General features: G+C 39.5%; 1 protein-coding gene across 3 annotated transcripts in view; it reads right to left on the bottom strand.

The window, feature by feature from the left end:
* OLA1 (Obg like ATPase 1) overlaps positions 1–23,536 on the bottom strand; it is a 201,047-nt gene that overhangs the window by 95,955 nt on the left and 81,556 nt on the right. The window contains exon 1 of one of the 3 annotated variants that reach the window (XM_030581119.1): positions 22,981–23,155. The exons of the other annotated variants lie outside the window; for them this stretch is intronic. The gene's annotated coding sequence lies outside the window, so the exon portion shown is untranslated. Of the gene's footprint in view, positions 1–22,980; positions 23,156–23,536 lie in introns of those variants that run through there. 3 annotated transcript variants of the gene reach the window in all.

Below are 23,536 nucleotides of genomic sequence, written 5' to 3'. Positions count from 1 at the left end.
ATTAAATATATTTTTACTGAAATAAGAAATGAACAAGGATTCCTCAAAAGAAAAAAAAGGGGGTGAGGTGGGAAGGGGAGGGGGCTTTAGGATGGAGTTCACTTCCCTTTTTCACCAGTTGTATTATAAGTGTCTTAGCCATGTTCTTAATATGGAGACTCCCACTTCCCCAAACCACCCTTTCAAACAGTTCTTCTGCAAAACTCTAGAGGGACTCAATCAGGCTAGGAGGATGTATCCTTGTCTTCCACTGATCTAAGAGAAAGAGGGGACAGAAATGAGAGGCAGGAATCTTAGGCTTGCTGGAAACAAGTCTAGTGACAAATCCCCACAATCACTTAGTAGTTCACAGATAAGGCTATTAAACCAGAAAGTTGAAGAATCTTCAGGGGTAGGACATGAGTAAGACACATTGAGTTTTATGGAACCATCTGACTGAGTCACAAAATTATCACAGGGTAAAATACTACTTACCTAACCTGAAACTGATGGAAAGGGAAGGGTCTGGAAATTAATCCCTGCAAAATCCACTTTCTTCTCCTGTTGCCAGTTGGCTTAAATCTCAAAGCTCTATTTCAAGGAAAGATTTGTCTTGGGCTCTCTGCATTTCTTAGACTATACAGGCTAGCAAGGGAAGAAAGAGTCTTGATCCTTCATATGCAGCCAAAAGCAGTGTAGAAGAAGGAACCCTTCCATGCACCTGCAAGTCCTTAGGGAAATCCACCTTACAAAGGTACAAAGGTACTCATTTTTCAAGAGTTGAAATATAATTCTGGGAGGAAGAAAAGCTTTAAAAATCTGTACTGTAAAGTCAGTGAGTGACATCTGGTTCTGTTGCTTTGCTCTTCAAGTGAGGCTGGAGAAACTGAAGCAACAAAAGAGAGGGAAATGGCCTGGCTGCTCAGACGGACACAAAATTGAACATTTTCACTGGTTGCTGACCTGCCAGTTAACGAAGAGAAGGAGGAGCTACTCATTTGCCAGTTACTGACAGCAATGAGGGCACAGAGACCTCAACATTTTATTAACGTAAATTTCTTACCTACGCCAGCACAAATGTGTAAAGTAAAAAAAGATAAATATGCACATAATATGATAGTAGAAGGAGGCATCTGTTAAATAGCACCTGAATGCACACATTTTTCTTCCACTTCTTTCAAGAATCTGCTTCAAAATTCCTTGAGATAAAATTTTAAACCTCCAGAGATTTTTGCAGTGCTTATGTTATACCTGTCAAGATCTGATGACGGTATGTTATGTATTCATCTGAACAGAACCACTACACTTAGTTACAGGCTATCATCAACCAATTCATTCTCTTGCTAAAATCAAGTCATCCAATTACTCCTTGACTAATCAAGGCTGTTTTGGCTTTCTCTTTCTTCAAAAGGTACTCAACAGCATAAACAGTTCACTTACAAGAAATGGAAAGGGGCTAATCAGCAGAATTATTGTTTTGCTGCTACAATTTGCAGTATTTAAATGTAGCTGCTGATTGGACTGAAAGTTTTATGATATAGCACAGGAAACTAGTCTGATACAAATCTGAAGCTGCCTATAGCATAAGCTTTATTGTCTCTACCACAGACCACTTTGTAGCAAAGATATAAAAATAAAAATATATTTGCAATTATTCATTTTTAAATATTTTGATTCTGAATGCAACTGGGTACAACTAATAAGTGTAAAAAATCCCTGTGAATTAATCTTGAAGACTATCTGCTGCTTCTTGTTATTATCTTGTCTTTAATTAAAAAGGTGAATAAATTACTAATTGACATGAGGTTAAATTTACAATAAAGTTAATACAATCTAAAATAGTTTAGTATCTGTATTTATTAACAGGATAAGTATTTAAAGAAGTGCATAGACTATAAAATAAGTAATGAATAAGAGTATTCCTACTAATCAGAATCTGAAATGGATCACAAATTTATAAATTTTAGGGTTTCTATCGGTATTTTTCTTAGGGAAAAAGTTAACCCACTTAAGCTTGTAAAGAAATGGTAAGAGAAAGTTTGATACTTCTGACTCTTAAGACCAGCAGGAAGGAAATGGAGCTGATACTTGCTCCTCTCCAGCAAATATCCAACAAATGTTATTAAACCAGTTCCCAATTAGAAGGGTGTGTCTGTGTGTAAAAACACGCACACCCCATGTACATTGATATGGACCCTGAATTAATAGTTATTACAATGTTTGTCTCTCCATTCACCAAATAAAACACTGTTGTGACTTGTCACTTTTTTTTATAAGTAAAAATTCGATGTTCCAATGAGCAACAGAAAAATGCACAAAACAAAACTTCTGATTCATATATCAATTAAAAATATGTATAAAGGCCACCTATATCCAGACTGAAGATCTTGCATGCCATTATCTTGAGAATTAGGGGGATCTGTAATGGAAACAGACACCCTTTTAACTGTTGTGGTGATGTTACACTAAGCATTAGAAAAAGTGCTAAACTTTGAAGATGAACTTTACTATGTAAAAACTTTACATACAAAAAAACTTTATGGGCAAAAAGCCCCATGCTACTGGATAAGCATACCATAAAATGTCTTAAAATGCTGCATATATGTTAATAAATATCTACAAATGCAAGATGCAGATATACTAAACCTTCTTTAAGAGGAAGTTAGTTTATAATAAAAATCCATCAATTGTAACTTGAGATCTAATATTCTTTATGGAAGAATATTTTTCAGTTAAAGAAGGCACACCTAATATCTCAAACATAAGTAAAATCAAGTAAAAAAAGTCAATAAAACACCCTGGTAGACTTGACTTCTAGAGAAAATTTTTCAGATGTCTTTTGCGGCTTTGTTTAATGCCATGGTCCTTTAAGTTTTGTCTTCATAAGACCCTACCTAGTTGTAATCATTTGCAGTCTAATTGTGGACATTTATCTGCTTTTCTTATGCATAGAACATAGCTATTAAAGCTGAATGGTGATGGTGTGAAGTATAGGTTAAATTGGGTGAAATTAAAGCAAATTACTCTGGGATGTGGAACTCTGAAAATAGAAACTGCCAATGATTTGCAACCCTCTTGATGATCAGCTTCACAGAACCCTAAATGACAAGAAAACTTACATATTTTAAAGTTAACTAGATTTTTTTTAAATAATATGTATAAATTTATTTTAAATGCAAGCACTCAGACTCTGGCAATAATTTTGTTTTACTCATACTGTAGTAACATGAGAAGATTTTAATTCCCATTCAAAACACGTGTTTTTATTAAGTTTAGCCTTGATTTTAAATAACTAAAAAGAAGTTCAGAATCTGAACTGCATTGTTAATTACTCTGCACCTAATGTACTTTGTTCAAGCAATCTGATACACACACACCCAGGAAGCCTGAGGAAAGTAGATGCTTATCTATTATGAGGCGAGTCTAGTGGCACTGCAGCAGCAGTTAGGGTAAGTTCTAGTTCTAGCACCAAAGAGGAAATTGCGCACTTCCACACAAAATCAATCTTTTGACAACTATTTTATAGAAGGGACAAAATCTATTTGTGTATTAACTAATGCACAGGGAGAGCACATGCAAGATAAAAGCAAAACAGCAGCAGTACCTGATTTATAAGTGGTAATAAAGAATATAGCATCTAGTTCCTAAATGTATGAACCAATCCATATAAAACCACTTTTCATTTACATAAAAGGAACTTTTATCCAATGCTCTTAATACACGTCACAAAGATGAGTGATTATAGCCTCAATTTTATAGCTGGAGAAACCGAGGCAGAGATGTTCATTTAAAGTCATATGGGAATTCAGTGGAAGAGAACACAATTCTGCTTCTAATAAATCTATTTTAGCAGAGGGAAAGACTTAACCAAGAAAGCAGTCCAAGGGAACAAAGAACATACCTACAAATACTGCTTCAGGGGATGGACACTTGTATCTGTATGACAAGCATCGGTGACTGATTCCCGTTGCAACATATGTCTAGAGTGTGCTATCATTCTACCTTGCTACAGCCACAACTGGAAGTAGTCATCACTCCACTGGCAGAACCTTCTACCTGCTGAGACTGTTAATCAAATTCCTCTGGCCAGTTATGGGTAATTATCTGAGGACAGAAGAAATGAATCAGAGCCCTCAGTGCTTCCAAAACCACAGGCGCATTACAACTCCCACTGATTGTTTAATGGAGATGCTATTACTGAACTGTCCACCAAATCTTGTTCGGGGGGGACTTCTGGTCACTGTCTTTTCTAGGATATTTATGTTAAGATGTGACACTTCAAGTGCCACAGAATAGTGGTGATGTGATGGGGTGACCCAGCACAGTATCATGAGTACTGCCCATTCTGTAATGATGTTACTTTTCTGAGATATCAAAAATTCCACAACCACCACTTCAGATAAATGCACAATTCCCTAGGAAAGCAAACCATGTCCAAATTCTTTGAAAACACAGACTTCTCCCCTGGAGCAGCAAGGAAACGCTAGAAAGTAACCAGGCCATGGCAGAATTTCCAAGTAGAAAAATCAGAAGACTCCAAGGAGCTCTAGTCTCATTTTCAGAGGTAAGTATTCTTGTCCATCTCTTGATTTATTTTGCTTACTTCTTCTGCAGACAGAAAGACCTTCCTTTTGTCACTATAGAAATGCATCCCAGGTGATTCATCTCCTGACTGAGTTAAGGAGTTATTGTGTTTGATCACTCAATAGCCCTAGGTCCTGGAATAAATTTTAGGTAACACTTACTGCTGTTACTGATGATGAAAGTGATGAATCTCATATTAGTCACACATTCTGATAGCGAATTACTGATATCCCTTTTTCCTGAGGCGACTACAAACACCAACCTAATTTTGGTTAACTTCCTTCGGTATGTGGCAAGATTAAAGGGTGCAGTGTAATACTGAAAACACTGGGATTCTGGTACAAACCTTAGGTATTTATGAATGACAGTTTGCAGAAGGAAGCATTTTGATGATCCATCAGTGTACATCACAACCTGTCTTAGAGATAGATCATGAATTTTGATCTGTTCTTGTTTGCAAACTGATTCTATGTTTTTAAAACCATTAATGATCAAGTCCTCTCCTGACTTACTCTGGGCAACAAAGTAAATTAAATACAATTCTCACGCTCTCTCTGATTTCAAGACTATCAGAAATATCATTTTCCTAGATATGAGGGAAAGCTGTGTATGCAGTATCCCCTCTGACACCTTAGAGGCTAACCAATTTATTTGAGCATACAGCCCACTTCATCAGATGCACAGAATGGAACATATAGTAAGGATATATATATACACACACATACAGAGAACATGAAAAGGTGGGAGTTGCGCTACCAACTCTAAGAAGCTTTTTTTTTTTGTGAATACAGACTAACAGCTGCTACTCTGAAACCTATCCCCTCTGAATTATTGCTAGCATCTATCTTCTCATCTTAATTTTCACACAGGGATAGATGTCTCCTCTTTGGGAGGACCTAGAAAGGCTAGTATTGACCAATCTGAAGAATGCTTCCTTAGGAAATTTGCTAGTAGCAGAAAGAAAAAGATCTAAGATGTTTCCCTGAGGCCCCAGAAAGAAGGCGAGAAAAAAAGGGGGGCGGGGGAAGAGGGAGCTATGGTGTTCATTCCATTCTGATAATTAATGCTTTGTTTATTATTACAAACAGCGGCCTTATTTTCAGTCCTTCTCAAAAGCCCTTTGGTATCAGATGTATTGTTTTTAATTATGTATATGGAGCCTAGATACTACAGCAAAGGGCACATAAAAATGTAGCCAGATAGGCCATAATTTGCAATCTTGTATGCCTGAAATGAGGCATCTCTTAATTAGGAATGTAAATAAGCAGCATGGTTTTCAGATTGTTGAGCATCTTCTGGAGGCTTTCACTGGATGTTTACTGACTGCTTGTTTTATAGCCTTCTCTGTTCAAAAGCAGTGTACTGTCACCCATTATTATTATTTGTATTGTGAAAGCCTCAAAACTGTAGAAAGATAACAAAAAGATGGTCTCTGATGCAAAGACTTTATAACTAATCTCAACAGATAAATGAAGGGCACAAAATAAGGCATTTCCCATAGGAGCTGTACCATACAGGACTCCAGATATAACCACATCTAGGAAGCAACAGGAAGGCAGATCTAGTCTATGGATCTCTTGTATAAACTGCTGCTGAGGTTAATCCCTCTAACGAGCCAGTCTACCATGCTATTAATCAGCTGAAGCGTCCAAGTGATTTCCAAAGAAAAGTCCAATTTGGAAGTGACAAAGGCAGGTAACCGTGACAAGTCCCAGGTCCAAGAGCAGTCATCACAGGAATTTCATGAAACACAGATATAAGAAGTATTGTGCAGGTGCAGATGTCGGAGATATGAAACTGTGTCATCTAAATACTAGTGACAAAGAAATCCAAATAAATTAATTATCCCCAGCAGTCCCATGATAAGCAGCTGTAGTGATTCACATTCGTTTAGAAACAAAAACTAAGAAGACTTCAAACTGCACAACTCTGGGTTCTTATTACTTTCACCTTTATCGTCCTCCTCCTCCCTCTATTTATTTTCTACATCCTCCTGTTGTCTGTCCCTATTTAGGCTGCAAACTCTTTTATTTCAATTTTAGACAGCGCCAAGCACAATGGGGAAGGATACTGATTGGGGCCCCTGTTGACACTGTAATAAAAATAAGTACTAATAAAAATTACATGTTAAACAAGACAGGGGCCCAGTCTACACTACCCATTTATACCGATTTTAGTAGCGTTAAACCGATTTAACGCTGCACCCGTCCACACAACGAGGCCCTTTATATCGATATAAAGGGCTCTTTAAATCGGTTTCTGTACGCCTCCCTGACGAGAGGAGTAGCGCTGAAATCGGTATTACCATATCGGATTAGGATTAGTGTGGCAGCAAATCAATGGTATTGGCCTCCGGGCAGTATCCCACAGTGTACCACTGTGACCGCTCTGGAAAGCAATCTGAACTTGGATGCACTGGCCAGATAGACAGGAAAAGCCCCGCAAGCATTTGAATTTCATTTCCTGTTTGCCCAGCGTGGAGCTTTGATCAGCACGGGTGGCGATGCAGTCCCAAATCCAAAGACACACACATACACACATATAAAATTCATAGTAAGAGTAGTGGGTGTTTCATTCAGAATAGAACCACTTGTAAATCTCAACAGGATTAATAAATAGTTAATTACTGTAACCAAAATGTTGCAGAGTAGCCTTTGCCAAATATCCCCTCAAATGGCCTTATGATAATTTGTAAGGTATATTTTACATAGAGTAATTGACATTAAATTACATGACTTGCTGATATCTTATGGAAGTCTGAACAAGAACACATAGAAGAGTTCTGCTTCTTTTTTTTATTACTGAATACATTTAAAGAAGAGAAATGAGAGTTAAGTAATTGTTTGCTCCTGCTATTTATTCATCACATATAGTTACCACCATTCAATTAAGTGTGATGTCATTTCTGAGACCCTCAGATGAGGACAAACACCAGAAACAGGTGAAATCTTAAGCCTTAAGAATTCTGTTTTCAGGAAATATCCTTAGTAATCAAAATAAAGGGTAAGAACTCCATAAAATAAGAGAGCTTTATCTTTATAGAGAGAGTTTTTTGGTATTTTCTATTAGACAGCTACATGTATTTATGTAACTATGAACCAGATGCAAATCAGTGCTTACATGATCTTTTGAATGTTAGCCCCTTCCCTTATTAAAAAAAAACAGGTTATTCTTTCAAGATTGGTTGACTTCCTAGTACAAAGGCAGTAATTACTCCTCCAGCGTATTCTTTGAATGAGGTAAAATCTCAATTGTGCTGATTTTTAAATAGTATTTAACTTGAAGAATAACTATACTCTGAAATGATGTTCAGTTGCATTCTGTAACTATCTGGCACCATCTAGTAGTCACAAGTGTCATCTTTGTCTGATCCTATTAATAGCACCTAGGTCAGCAATAATATTATATACTCCACTACCATATTCAAGAGTTTTTACATAAACTACATTGTGTGGTACTTAATCAGACATCTGAACATTTTCTGAAGCTGCTGACTACACCCAGCAATACTTATTTGCGCAGGGAACAATGCATTTTACTCTCCTTGAAAGAGCACAGATTGGTCACACTGGTCAATTACATAAATAATTTCAAAGTAAATTATTAAGCACTTTAGGGAAAATTCTTGGCAGCAGTTTGTAAAATATATTAATTGTGCACATCTGTGTAAACAATTTCAGTACACTATTTAATTTTCTCCCAAACACATAATATACCATAAGTTACCAAAGAAAAAACATCCTTTGACTTTACTTGAGTCCTGGACATCCAGGACATTTGTCAGAACTGCATAAGCACAGCTTCTGATAGATCCAAAAATCCTTTGAGGGCCAAAATAAGTAAAATATATTGAGGCTACCTGCAGTGTTCCTGAGTGCTGATTCAATAGGAATCTTCAACTTCCAACAGCACTAGTTCTTTAAGCTTCACAATCATGAATACACAACAACCCCCATCCTCCTACTCTTTGCAAAAATAAAAAAGTTAAAAGAATATAATACTTTTGCAGTATCTAACCACAGCTTTTTAAACTAAAATGATTTTTCTCCTTTTACTTTAGATGTCAAATCCATCACGGAGCAATATTTTGTTTTTAAAAGACTTCCTCAATGAAGCAGTTCATTTCTCTACATTTAGTTCACTGTATTTTTACAAGCACCAGACTGAGCAAACTATGATTGAGAGAAGCCATTTTATGCACATTGCTGTTGTCCCACATCATTCAGAACAAACCTTTTTAGATCGTTAACTACCACAGGAGTGCTGATTACACAGGCACCAGCAATTTCCTAACCAATGACCACCTGAACAATGATGTGTTCAGCTTCTCAGACCCTGAAGCCTTTCAAAGGTGAATCATTTCAGTTTGGAACTAGATCTCCATAGCAACTTCCCTTTGAGGGTTTTAGAATCACCATCCAGTAATTCTATGATCATCAAGCTCAACCATTCCCAATGGTTCTTTTCACAGCAGATGGAAAAGGAAGCCTTGAAATTTTACAGTCTATTTCAAGCAATTCATCTGGCAGCCTATTAGAATTCAAAATATTTCGACCTTCAATCACAAAGCATGTTATCTGAAGCTGTGGTGATCTCAAGTCAAGACAAGCAGACGTTTTAGTCTAATCATCCATGATGAGAAGAGACTGACAAAAACTCTTAATTCAACCACCATCAAAATGCTTATTTTAACTGCATGAAAGTCTTTCAACAGGCAATGAAAACACACCACATGTACCATTTTTTATCACAACCATCCATTCAAGGGAAATATGAATTCTGAATATTGACATGGATCTTTGCACTCCCACTTTGCTTTTCAATAAATATCTGCTTCTTAAAGATCAGTATAAATCCAGTTTTACTCTGTTATTCTCTGCAATGGCTCGAGAAACTATGGAAATAAATTGCAGTTAACTTCTTAAGTCAGTTTTGTAACACTAAATAAGTGAAACTGGATTGATCAGTCATTTTCCAGGCATGTTCTAATAAATTCAATCAGCAAGAACATAACTGCTAGTTAAATTATAAACTACAGCACTGGCTAAGATCTTGAAGAAAATCTCTATTTGAATGATTCTATGGATTTTGTTGCTGTTGATGATGCTACCTATTTCCCTAACAGTTTGGGAGTTACAGTAAGATTTTTGTTCTCTTAAATGTTGCAGTCAACCATTGAAATAATTATGAAGACTATCATGTGCAGAAAAGCTTTAACTTGAAAGTCTTTTAGTCTAATATCCCAGTTCAATTAAATTCTACACACACACTTAACTGCAAGCTTGATTCAACTTATTTAACAAACTGCCTTCTGTAAATAAAAATTTGGCAAAATTCATATTTTAAAGACTTTTTCATGCTAACAAATGTTTTTTTCTAAATACATGTTAATACTAAGAAAACTTAAGTAAATACTTAATTCTTATTGCTTCCAACCCAGAATACACAGCAGTAAAATGCATTTATTGAAAAAGTTTTACCTGAAACTTATCAGCACTCAGATGATTTTAAAGTTCAGAAGACAAGATATTTACAATAATTATAAACACTCATCTCTAGTAATTAACAAGACCAACCGTAACACAAGGAAAATGTTTAGTCACTTGAAAACGCCCAGAGGCCTTCATACTAGGGTGAGCAGACAGCAAGTGTGAAAAATCGGACAGGAGGTGGAGGGGTAATAGGAGCCTATATAAGAAAAAGACCCAAAAATTGGGACATCTGGTCACCCTCCTTCATACTAAAACCACGATCAACTGCAATAAGTTTGATCCCTTCATCAAAAATACCTCAGCCCCAAAACAAAATACTAATTGGGAAATTAAGGTAATTTTACCAAATGTAAGGGGTTTGGTTTTTTTTTAATCCTTGCACTAGCAAGAGATATTTTAAGTTAATATTTTACTTTTTTGGAAGATAGTTTTTTCACAGAGAAAAAGTGTTTGTTCAGCGCTTGTAATATCCCATTCTCAAATCAACTGCATCAATTACCCCAATTTAGGCCCTACAAGAACAGCATTTGAAATAACAATTTTTTATTAGGCCAATGAAAACAAACCTAAAATGGCTTTTTCTTTTTGGAATATATATTGAATATATTTCTGTTGAGCTTTATCATTTTCCTTTGTTAAAGTGTTTATAAAACATGTTAAAGAGAAGTTTAAAAACCAATCTAAAGACCATGAACCACCACTGATTCAATGATTTATTCAATGGTATTACACTGATAGATAATAATTATAAATGACCATATTTTAACATCTGTTTTTAAAACTTTCCTGTAAAAAAAAAAAAAGAAAGAAAGATCAATGTCTTCAGGGAAAAAGCTTTCATAATACAGAAATGTTTGTCTCCATATATTTTCCACATCTTTCAAAGTCAGTTCATGATCAGAGCTACACAGCTTCTTATATTAAACTCGTCTGAGATCTAAGGAGAAAAAGTATGTAAATATGACCACAAAATTTAACTAGGGATCAAGCTAGCAAATGAAAAAGTTATGCATCAACTGAAAATGTAAGCTGTTTGTTTATGGCCACATCTGATTGCTAAAATGAAACCACTAGAATCTCAGAAAAAGACATCAAGGAAAATCTCTTGGGTAGTTAAAGTACCATCTCCTGCAAAGACCAGAGTTGAAGACAATTATATGAAAAGAATATTAAAACTGCTAGCGGTTTGCAATGTTAGTTACCTCAACAGCTAGCATAAAGTCTTTAAAATATTCTCATAAAAGGAGCCAAAGAAATTACAGATAGTATTTCACATTATAAAAAAAAAAGTTTGGTTCTGTTATAACCTTATTCCCAGATTTGGACCTTAGCGTCCAAAATATGGGGGTTAGCATGAAAACCTCCAAGCTTAGTTACCAGCTTGGACCTGGTACCTGCTGCCACCACCCAAAAAATTAGAGTGTTTTGGGGCACTCTGGTCCCACTGAAAAACCTTCCCTGGGGACCCCAAGACCCAAATCCCTTGAGTCTCACAACAAAGGGAAATAATCCTTTTTCCCTTCCCCCCTCCAGATGCTCCTGGAGAGATACACAGACACAAGCTCTGTGAAACTACGCGGAGTGATTCCCCCTCTCCGTTCCCAATCCTGGAACAAAAGCACTTTCCTCTTCACCCAGAGGAAATGCAAAATCAGGCTAGCAATCCAACACACAGCTCTCCCCTTGATTTCTTCCTCCCACCAATTCCCTGGTGAGTACAGACTCAATTTCCCTGAAGTAAAGAAAAACTCCAACAGGTCTTAAAAGAAAGCTTTATATAAAAAAGAAAGAAAAAATACAAATGTTCTCTCTGTATTAAGATGATACAACACAGGGTCAATTGCTGAAAAGAATATTGAATAAACAGCCTTATTCAAAAAGAATACAAATCAAAGCATTTCCAGCACTTACATTCATGCAAATACCAAAGAAAAGAAACCATAAAACTTACTATCTGATCTCTTTGTCCTTACACTTAGAAACAGAAGACTAGAAAATAGAACTACTTCTCCAAAGCTCAGAGGAAAGCTGGCAGACAGACAAAAGACTCAGAGACACACTTCCCTCCACCCAAGGTTGAAAAAATCCGGTTTCCTGATTGGTTCTCTGGTCAGGTGTTTCAGGTGAAAGAGACATTAACCCTTAGCTATCTGTTTATGACACGCCCCCCAAATTGCAGACAGTGGGAAAGCTCACTGGCGGCAATTTCCTTCTAGAACTTGAAAATAAACAGATTAATACAACACATGCACCTTTACATATACTACTAAGTATATAACTAACAGACTTTTACATGTTAAGAACACTTTTTAACTACTGGATTCTGGGAAACTCTCACGGGAGAGTGCATCAGCAACTTTGTTAGAAGCTCCTGTGATGTGTTGAATTTCAAAATCAAAATCTTGGAGAGCTAAACTCCAACGAAGAAGTTTCTTGTTGTTCCCCTTGGCAGTATGAAGCCACTTTAGTGCAGCATGGTCAGTTTGTAGTTGGAACCGCCGTCCCCAAACATATGGGCGTAGCTTTTCCAGGGCGTACACAATGGCATAGCATTCCTTTTCACTGACTGACCAGTGACTTTCCCTCTCAGACAGTTTCTTGCTGAGAAACACGACAGGATGGAAGTTGTGATCTGTTGCTTCCTGCATGAGTACTGCTCCTATACCACGCTCAGATGCATCTGTGGTTACTAGGAATGGTTTGTCAAAATCCGGGGCCCTGAGTACAGGGTCAGACATGAGTGTTGCCTTAAGCTGGGTAAAGGCTTTTTGACACTCATCAGTCCACTTAACGGCATTTGGCTGGGTCTTTTTGGTTAGGTCGGTCAATGGGGCAGCGATTTGGCTGTAGTGTGGCACAAATCGCCTGTAGTATCTGGCCAAGCCTAAGAAGGATTGGACCTGTTTCTTTGACCTTGGGACAGGCCACTTTTGGATAGCATCCACCTTGGCCTGTAGGGGGTTTATGGTTCCTCGACCCACCTGGTGCCCCAGGTAAGTCACTCTGTTTTGGCCTATTTGACACTTTTTGGCCTTAACAGTTAGTCCTGCCTGCCTGATGCGCTCAAAGACCTTTTCCAGCTGGAGTAGGTGTTCGGGCCAGGAGTCTGAAAAAATGGCCACATCATCAAGGTAGGCAACTGCAAATTCTCCCAGTCCAGCTAGTAGACCGTCTACCAGCCTCTGGAAGGTGGCGGGTGCATTTCGAAGGCCGAAGGAAGGACATTGAATTCATACACCCCCGTATGGGTGACGAATGCTGACCTCTCCTTGGCAGGTTCATCTAGCGGTACTTGCCAGTACCCCTTGGTTAAGTCTATGGTAGAGATGAACTGGGCACGTCCCAACTTTTCCAATAGCTCATCAGTGCGTGGCATTGGATAGTTGTCCGGACGAGTTACCGCATTTAGCTTACGGTAGTCCACGCAAAAGCGTATTTCCCCATCTGGTTTGGGTACCAGAACCACTGGAGATGCCCATGCACTGGTAGATGAGCGGATTATACCCATCTGTAGCATGTTCTGGATCTCCCGTTCTATAGCAGCTTGGGCATGAGGAGACACCCGGTAGGGTGGGGTTCTGATTGGGTGAGCATTACCTGTATCAATGGAGTGGTATGCTCGTTCAGTCCGTCCTGGGGTGGCTGAGAACAATGGGGCGAAGCTAGTGCACAGCTCCTTGATTTGTTGCCGCTGCAGACGTTCCAGGGTGGTTGAGAGGTTCACCTCTTGCACGCCACCGTCTTTTTTCCCATCGTAGTAGACACCGTCAGGCCACTCAGCATCATCTCCCTGGACTGTAAACTGACAAACCTGTAAGTCTCTGGAATAGAAAGGCTTGAGAGAATTAACATGGTACACTTTAGGCTTTAGTGGGGAATTGGGAAATGCTATGAGGTAGTTTACAGCTCCCAGGCGCTCTTGGACCGTGAATGGCCCTTCCCATGATGCTTCCATCTTATGGGCCTGTTGCGCCTTCAAGACCATAACCTGGTCTCCTACCTTGAAGGAACGTTCTCTGGCATGTCTGTCATACCAGGCCTTTTGCTCTTCTTGAGCATCCTTTAGGTTCTCTCTAGCAAGGGCTAAAGAGTGTCGGAGGGTGCTTTGTAGGTTGCTTACAAAGTCCAGAATGTTAGTTCCTGGAGAAGGCGTAAACCCCTCCCATTGCTGCTTCACCAACTGTAATGGCCCCTTAACCTCGTGACCATACACAAGTTCAAATGGTGAAAACCCTAAACTGGGATGTGGTACAGCCCTGTAGGCAAACAGCAACTGCTGCAACACTAGGTCCCAATTATTGGAGAATTCGTTGATGAATTTTCGTATCATGGCCCCCAAAGTTTCATTGAACCTTTCCACCAGGCCATTGGTTTGATGGTGGTACGGGGTGGCAACCAAGTGATTCACCCCATGAGTTTCCCACAGTTTTTCCATGGTCCCTGCCAGGAAATTAGACCCTGAATCTGTAAGGATGTCAGAGGGCCAACCTACCCTGGCAAAGATGTCTGTTAGGGCCAGGCACACAGTGTTAGCCCTGGTGTTGCCTAGAGCTACTGCTTCTGGCCATCGGGTAGCAAAGTCCACTAAAGTCAGTACGTACTGCTTTCCTCTGGGCGTCTTTTTTGGGAAAGGGCCCAGAATATCCACAGCTACTCGCTGAAATGGGACCTCAATTATGGGGAGTGGCTGGAGAGGAGCCTTGACCTGATCTTGAGGCTTACCCACTCTTTGGCATACCTCACAAGACCGGACATACTTGGCAACATCCTTGCCCATCCCCTCCCAGTGGAAGGACTTCCCCAACCGGTCCTTGGTTCTGTTCACCCCAGCATGGCCACTGGGATGATCATGGGCTAAGCTTAAGAGCTTCCCCCGGTACTTAGTTGGAACCACCAACTGTTTTTGCGGCTGCCATTCTTCCCGGTGTCCACCAGAAAGAATTTTCTTGTATAAAAGTCCTTGGTCTATAACAAACCGGGATCGATTAGAAGAGCTGAGAGGCGGTGGGGTGCTCCGTGCCGCCGCCCACGCTTTCTGAAGGCTGTCATCTGCTTCCTGCTCAGCCTGGAACTGTTCCCTTGAGGCTGGGGTCACCAGTTCTTCCTCAGACTGTGGACTTGGGCTTGGTCCCTCTGGAAGCGATGTAGGTGATGGGGTTGTTTCCGTTGCTGGTGAACCGCTCTCCGCTGGTGCACCTGAGGGTATTTCAGGCTCTGGCTGAGCCTTTTGGGTATGGCTGTCTTTTGCTTCTGCCAGTTCTGGCTTGCTGGCGCCCTCTGGCGTTGAGTTTGAAGATGTGGTTGCACTTGCTGGTGCTGGTTGCTGTTCCAGTTCCGGGCCTGGGACTGGAGATGCTGTGGCTGTTTCAGTGGTAGGCATGGAATCCAGGTCCACTGCCTCTGTCTGGGTCTCTGGTAACACAGACGGGGCTTCTGTGGACGGCTCAGGAACAGGAATGGGTCTGGAAGCTTGCCTGGTTTGGCTACGTGTAACCATTTCCACTCTCTTGGCCCGCCTCACCTGGTTGGCCAAGTCTTCCCCTAGTAGCATGGGGATAGGATAATTGTCATAGACTGCAAAAGTCCACATTCCTGACCAGCCTTTGTACTGGACAGGCAGTTGAGCTGTAGGCAAGTCTACAGCTTGTGACATGAAGGGGTAAATTGTAACTTTGGCCTTTGGGTTGATGAATTTGGGGTCAACGAAGGATTGGTGGATAGCTGACACTTGTGCCCCCGTGTCTCTCCACGCAGTAACCTTCTTTCCGCCCACTCTCAAATTTTCCCTTCGCTCCAAGGGTATTTGAGAGGCATCTGGGCCTGGGGATCTTTGGGGTGATGGTGGTGTAATGAATTGCACTCGCATGGTGTTCTTGGGACAGTTGGCCTTGATATGTCCCAGTTCATTACACTTAAAGCATCTTCCATCTGATGGGTCACTGGGCCGAGGTGAGTTACTGGAGACTGGTGAGGTTGAAGAGTAGGGTATCTGTGGCTTTACTTGGGTGGTATGTAGGGTCTTTGGCTGTCCTCGGTTGTAGGGTTTATGGTCTGTGTGCCCCCTGGGGTAATCGTTCCCCTTGACAGTAGCTTTTTTGCTTTCTGCCAGTTCCATCCATTTGGCTCCAATCTCCCCCGCCTCAGCGATAGTTTTGGGATTTCTATCTTGTATGTACCGTGTGATGTCTTCAGGAACACCATCCAAGAACTGCTCCATTTGTATGAGGAGGTTCACGTCTTCCAAGGTTTGAATGTTGTTTCCTGTTAACCAGGCCTCATAGTTTTTTGCAATGTAGTAGGCGTGTTTGGGAAATGACACCTCTGGTTTCCACTTTTGGGTTCTGAAGCGCCGACGGGCATGATCTGGGGTTATCCCCATCCTGTATGTGGCCTTGGTTTGAAAAAGTTTATAGTCATTCATTTGCGGCTTTGGCATTTCAGCTGCCACCTCTGCTAAAGGTCCACTGAGGTGTGGCCTTAATTCTACCATGTACTGGTCTTCGGGGATGCTGTACCCAAGACAGGCTCTTTCAAAATTTTCCAAGAAGGCCTCGGTGTCATCACCTGCCTTGTAGGTGGGAAATTTCCTGTGCTGTGGAGCAATAATTGGCGCCGGGTTGTTAGGGTTGGCTGGCACATGCAGCCCAGCTTTTGCCATCTCCAGTTCATGTTTTCTCTGTTTTTCCTTCTCTTCATTCTCTTTTTGTTGTTTTTCCATTTCTTTTTGTTGTTTTTCCATTTCTTTTTGGTGCTTTTCCATTTCTTTTTGGTGCTTTCCATTTCTCGGCGGTGGGCCACCTCTTCTTCTTCTAGTTTTCTTTTGTGTGCTGCCTCTTGGGCTGCCTGTTCTCTTTGGAAGGCTGCCAGTTTGAGGCTTTCTTCCTTTTCTTTTATCTCCATCTCTTTTTGTTTTATTTCTAGTTCCTGTTTGTGTTTTTCCATCTCTCGCCTGTGTTCAGCTTCTTTGAATTGGTCTTCGGCCTCCATTTTTGTCCTGGTAGACATGGTTCCTGTTTTCTTGTGTTGGGGTGCCCTCCGGTGTTTCTCTTTTGAACTGCAGGCTCTGTTGCCTCCTGAAGTCTGCCTAGCAACAGTGCTTTTTTCCTTTTCTCTCTCTAGCTAATGTTCAATTAAGGGAAACCAGAAAAACCACTTTATTTGCATGCATATAAGTGCTGGTACTTTGCCTCCTAATGGAAGGGCTATTGCATGACAAAAGACCCTCAACAGTCTTCTCGCTTAACATGCAAACCACAAACTGCTAGAGAGAGCAGAAAAAAAAATTTCTCTCTGGTTCCCTTTTAAAACCAAACTGTTTCTCTCTGCTAAAAAGCCCTTAGCAGAGAAAAGAAAAATATAATATTCCTACTGGCTTCTGGATTCTGTCTATCTCCCGCCACTGCCACCATGACATAACCTTATTCCCAGATTTGGACCTTAGCGTCCAAAATATGGGGGTTAGCATGAAAACCTCCAAGCTTAGTTACCAGCTTGGACCTGGTACCTGCTGCCACCACCCAAAAAATTAGAGTGTTTTGGGGCACTCTGGTCCCACTGAAAAACCTTCCCTGGGGACCCCAAGACCCAAATCCCTTGAGTCTCACAACAAAGGGAAATAATCCTTTTTCCCTTCCCCCCTCCAGATGCTCCTGGAGAGATACACAGACACAAGCTCTGTGAAACTACGCGGAGTGATTCCCCCTCTCCGTTCCCAATCCTGGAACAAAAGCACTTTCCTCTTCACCCAGAGGAAATGCAAAATCAGGCTAGCAATCCAACACACAGCTCTCCCCTTGATTTCTTCCTCCCACCAATTCCCTGGTGAGTACAGACTCAATTTCCCTGAAGTAAAGAAAAACTCCAACAGGTCTTAAAAGAAAGCTTTATATAAAAAAGAAAGAAAAAATACAAATGTTCTCTCTGTATTAAGATGATACAACACAGGGTCAATTGCTGAAAAGAATATTGAATAAACAGCCTTATTCAAAAAGAATACAAATCAAAGCATTTCCAGCACTTACATTCATGCAAATACCAAAGAAAAGAAACCATAAAACTTACTATCTGATCTCTTTGTCCTTACACTTAGAAACAGAAGACTAGAAAATAGAACTACTTCTCCAAAGCTCAGAGGAAAGCTGGCAGACAGACAAAAGACTCAGAGACACACTTCCCTCCACCCAAGGTTGAAAAAATCCGGTTTCCTGATTGGTTCTCTGGTCAGGTGTTTCAGGTGAAAGAGACATTAACCCTTAGCTATCTGTTTATGACAGGTTCACAATAGGATTCCAATTTTTTCATTTCAATATGAAGGATATTCAAATCCATGTATTAACGCTGTTTTATCTCATGCACATGAAACATATCTTGAATTTTAATAATTAAAAGGGCAGGCAGCTACACAAACATTAACCATGACTTTCTGTTCAGCACTGTTAGTCAAAAATAATAAAAGATATAAAACAATGAATAATAGATAAATTTTATCAAAAAGGCTTCTTAAAAGTTACAACAATCAATACAACAGTGCTGAATCAGGTATGCAGGCCTGCAGATATACAAATGAATTATCTACCAGTACTACAGCTATTACTGAATAAAACTGAGGATAAGGATTTTTTTAAAAATCCTTGAGACATGTCTCAATTATATGGTATGATGCAGAATTGAACTGTCAAATGTACAATGTAAATGTAAAATTTACACTTCAAATTATTTGAAAGTCACAATTTTCATTAGCTATTATGTGGTTATATGTAAATATGGTTAAAAATGTGTTCAGTATTTTATTAGTATCAGTTATAAATGGAAACTTTAAAGTTCAGTCTATAATTCTTAAAGTGTTCACGTATCACGTCAGACTTCCGCCTTAATTTAACCATTTTGTTTCTTGAGCTTCCCTCCACCACATCCCCAAAAGCCTGATCCTAAACAGTGAGCAAATACATAACTACTCTGTTTAACTATCTAGAATAACCTTAAGCTTATTTCATTATATATAATCAAGCAACATACAGTAATTAAAGCACACAGAAAACAGCAGTTACTACCTAATTAACATTACAGAAACACTTTTCTTAATGATGCAAATGACAAAGTATAGTATATATTTTGTTTTAAACTCCCCTTCTTTAGAGTCCTAGAAACTTGGCTTGAGAATTTTAAATTACATTATGGTAGAAGTCAAAATAATGTTGTAAATATTTTACACACAAAAATAAGCATTTTAGGGGATTATCCTCGTCTAATTATTTTTGCAGAAGATGTGGGCAACGACCAATATAAAAACACCAACAGAAACTGGAGTTGTTCTTTGGCAAGGCTTCACACTTGAAGTCAGGCTGACAGTCTTTGCAGAGTCTTTACTTAAGCGTAGTAGCTCCACCACTTCTGCAGTAGCAAGTTACTATGCTGTATCATCACAGCACTTGACCTCTGACTGGGACAGCAAACAGAGGACAGCTCCAGTAGCAACTGTGCTGATCTACAGATCAGTTAGCAGGGAGAAGTATGCCCACCAGCACCTTTTTCATTGAAGTGATACTTCAATAAGACACTAAGCCTACGTGGTGGCCTGCAGCTTTAGATCATCAACACATTTAATTTAAAAAAAAAATCTTGTCTGATAAAGACAAACACCATTTTAAAAAAGACCAAACAGACACCGCAGATGAATTAACTTCCATGTTATTATTACATAATGTGTCCTGTGTCTTATATTCATCATTATTTATATTCTAGTAGCACCCTTGCAGGAAGGCAGTCCCCACCTCAAAAAGGAGTCTCACTTTATATTGTTAGTTTCATCTGAAAGCAACTTCTGTTTCTTTTTATCACTTGAATCCTGCCATCATCCGTTACATATACTTATTTTGATTTTAAGTTAACCCTCTTCTCCACTTATCAGTCATTACTTCCCATTAAAATAAATGTACTCATACTCATAACTGAATCTCCACTATAGAAATGTGTACAAAAACATACAGACTTTTTCTGAAGTCTGTTATTTTATGAAAGAGACAGACATCACAACAGCCGTCTTTGTATAAAATGTCACTATGCACATTCACACATACTAATATGCAGCAAAAGTCTAGAGCAGGGCAACAGGAATTATTTCTTGCTCTCAAATGCTCAGAATTCATGTTCATATTTACTACAAAGAGTGAACAAGAAACATTTTAAGGAAAACAAAAGGTTCTTGGTGAAGAAAACCTAACAGTGGCATGTTCTTGTCCTTCACATTACAGAAGAACCTCAGAAAAACACCAGAGTTACAGACTGATCACTTCATTTGGAAAATGCACAGTCAGGCAGCAGAAATCAAAAAAACCACAAATAAAATACAATACTGTGTTAAACGTAAACTACTAAAAAAAGGAAAAATGTTTTTCTTCTGCTTAGTAAAGTTTCAAAGCTGTATTAAGTCAATGTTCAGTTTGAAAGAACCATCATAACGTTTTGTTCAGAGTTCTACTTTACTGCCTTCTTGCCTACCTTTGTGCATTTGTAGAGGATGGGATTTGGTACTGTATTTTAATAAGGACTGGATGTGTATAAACACTATAACTTTAAAAGTCATCATTTTCAAGAAGGACCCAGACAAGATTCTCCTCCTTCATCCTCATTCTTTCAAATTTCTTTTGCCGTCAAGCCCCCATTTCAGTCACTGGTTCCCATTTGTGGCATTCTTTGATTGAGTTTCAGTTGTTTTTTCCACATAATCAGTCAATCCATCCATCGGCCATGGTTTGTCCTTCCTCCCTGGAAAAATGGAGGTTCTGTCCCCCCTCAAAATTCAATCAATCATTCTCGGAGTATGCCAGAGGAACTGTGCTATTTAGGAAGCACATGCTTCCCCCTCTCTCTACTGGCAGATTTTGGCAATTACTGGGTGAAATTCTGGCTTCACTGAAGTCTATATAATATTTTCACTGACTTCAATGGAACCAGAATTTCATCCAGCTAGTTTCAACCAACCTCCTGGCAATTTTCACTAAAAGCTTTCACATACTGTATGATAATTCTTGATTTGTAGTCATACCATTCTAAAGATGCAATAGTTTAATAAAAAACATGTTCCACTGTTTAACAATTTGCCGTCTTAGCCAACTTCCTAAACAGAATCCATTGGTCTTTCCAACATTTTCAGAACTGAAAGCATAATATGTTGGAGAAAGGAGGTCAGGTTTTGGGGATGCTCAAAACGTGTGCAACTTGGAAGAATTTACCCATATGTGTCTAATACTATCCTTCAGAAAGTAGATTCAATAGAAGGTATTTTGGCAGCACAGAATAAACCTGTTAAAGTGAAGTTCTGTTTCTTTATAAGTTTATTTTTCCACACTAGTTTGGCTCACCTCAAACGCCACTGTTTATAGTCCAAATCTTTCCATTTTGTTAACACTCACTTCTGTCCACAACACCATAATTACCTAGTATATACAGAAGTGTTCTAATCTAAATGACTATGAAACAAAAGGATCATAGAAGTTTAGAGACAGAAACAATTCTGTTCACCTCAGTTTCTCCCTGCCATTTTGCAGGAAAGTTCCACTGTTCAACAGTTAGAATAAAAGTACATTTTGATCAACAAGAGACCACCCTTAAATAAAGAGATAAACAAATACCAATAATTTTTGTAAAGATTTGCTTTCATGGAATTATTTCCTGCAGACTGAAATGGTGTTATTCTGAAAGAGGAAGTTCTGACACACATAATGTTGCTAATTCCCATTCTGTCATGCGAATTAATGGTACATATTTTCCTTTCTGAAAACCTATACGCAATAAGGCTAAAAAAAGTGCAGAGTGAAGAAAAGATGGATTACCTTTGACTAGATTGTAGCTCCTAGTGAAAAAAATCAGAACTCTGATCACGAGATCATTTTGTTTTGTGGTTTGCTGATTACTGACATTCAAAAAATGTTTTTCATGTCATTAAAATCATCTGTTCCCTCCAATGTGCTTTTAGTTACCAGTTTCCAACTTTCAGCACAATATTGCTGATATTATTACAATATCCCCCACCAGCAGTGGCTTACAGTGCCATCTTGCATTCCCACAAAGTATTCTGTCTCAATTCCGCTGAGAGATCCAACTTCCATCTGGATTCCACCCCCACTGTAACAAACATTTGCAAAGCCAACTTCTTTACTAGAAATATAAAGACTTTAGCAATAATTTTAAGTTGTACCTGTGCTGCTGATTTAATAATTAAAATCCACCAATCATTCAAATATTCTTCTTCTGCACCCACCCAAAAAATTATAAATGCCTCTTCTTGCTAACATATTGGCTTGTTCATTTGTGTGTTACTGGGTGATTGTTTCTGTTCTATTGCATATACGTTTGCATATACGAAAAGAGCTGGTCCACATAATTATGCTGTTCCAAAGCAGAAGAAACAATCATGACTTTTTAAAGCAAAGATTTAAAACTCAACCTCACTACCATTGAGGAGGAAGCTTTCCGGGTGAGTTTGGGCTTAGTCCATCAATTTAGGCCAAATTTAAAAATTTCTTTTTTAAAAACAGTTTGTGTACAGAGACACACTACTGGTTGCAGAGGTAACCATCTAGATCTGAACTGATGCTCTGCAGTCTTCCTGAGTTGCTGACAGACTACTGTTTCTCATGATTACCCAGGCAGCAGCAGAATGAAATCAAGGAAAGAATGGTAAATTACAAAACCCTGTTAAGAATCACATCAGCATTACTCTGCTAATGCAAGCAAAAGCTGCAAGCAGCAATACAAGCATGCACCAACAATATTCATAGAGGAACAGCCGAAAAATCTAACTGTGTAGGACAAAAGGGATAAAATAGAGATAATGTAACCCTGACTCTCCTTATCCAGCAGCTAGGTTTCAGAAAGAACCCTCTCTTTCAACAGCAAGAGGACTTTCCTGTTGGCTGGTACTTACAAGCCTGAGGAGAATGTGAAAAATGGATCCTTACATCAGCATACATTGACAGCTTCATCATAGGAATGCCAACACCCTCCCAACTTCACAGAACAGGACCTCTGGTTAGTAGTACTTGTCTCCATGGATCTCACTTGTCCCCTTACCAGACATGTTTATTAGCCAGTAATTCATGCATTTACTCCTTCAGCTAGACAGAGTCTGGTAAATTTATCAAGCCTTTCTATTTGGATAGCTATGCTGATTAGTGACATCAGAACAGTAAAGCTAATGTTGTGCCTCATTAGGGGTGATGGATTCTGCCTAAAGTGGCAGAGGGCGGGGCCCCACCCTTCTTCCCCGAGGCCCAGTCCCCAGCCAAGCCGGAACCCAGAACCTGCGCCTGTCCCTGCCCATTGGATCTCCGGCCCAGGGCAGGTGGAGGGTCTGTGGCTCCCCACAGCTGCCCACATGGCTCTTACCCAGACTCAGCCCTGGCTTCCAGCCAGACCTGGGGGCAGGGCTGAAAAGCCGCAGCTGGGCCATGATAAGAGCTGCCCGGGTAGCGACAGATCCT

Source organism: Gopherus evgoodei, chromosome 11 (genome assembly GCF_007399415.2).
Source record: "Gopherus evgoodei ecotype Sinaloan lineage chromosome 11, rGopEvg1_v1.p, whole genome shotgun sequence".
Lineage (NCBI taxonomy): Eukaryota > Metazoa > Chordata > Testudines > Testudinidae > Gopherus > Gopherus evgoodei.
Note: the sequence above shows the minus strand (reverse complement) of the source record. Positions and strands in the feature narration are given on the sequence as shown.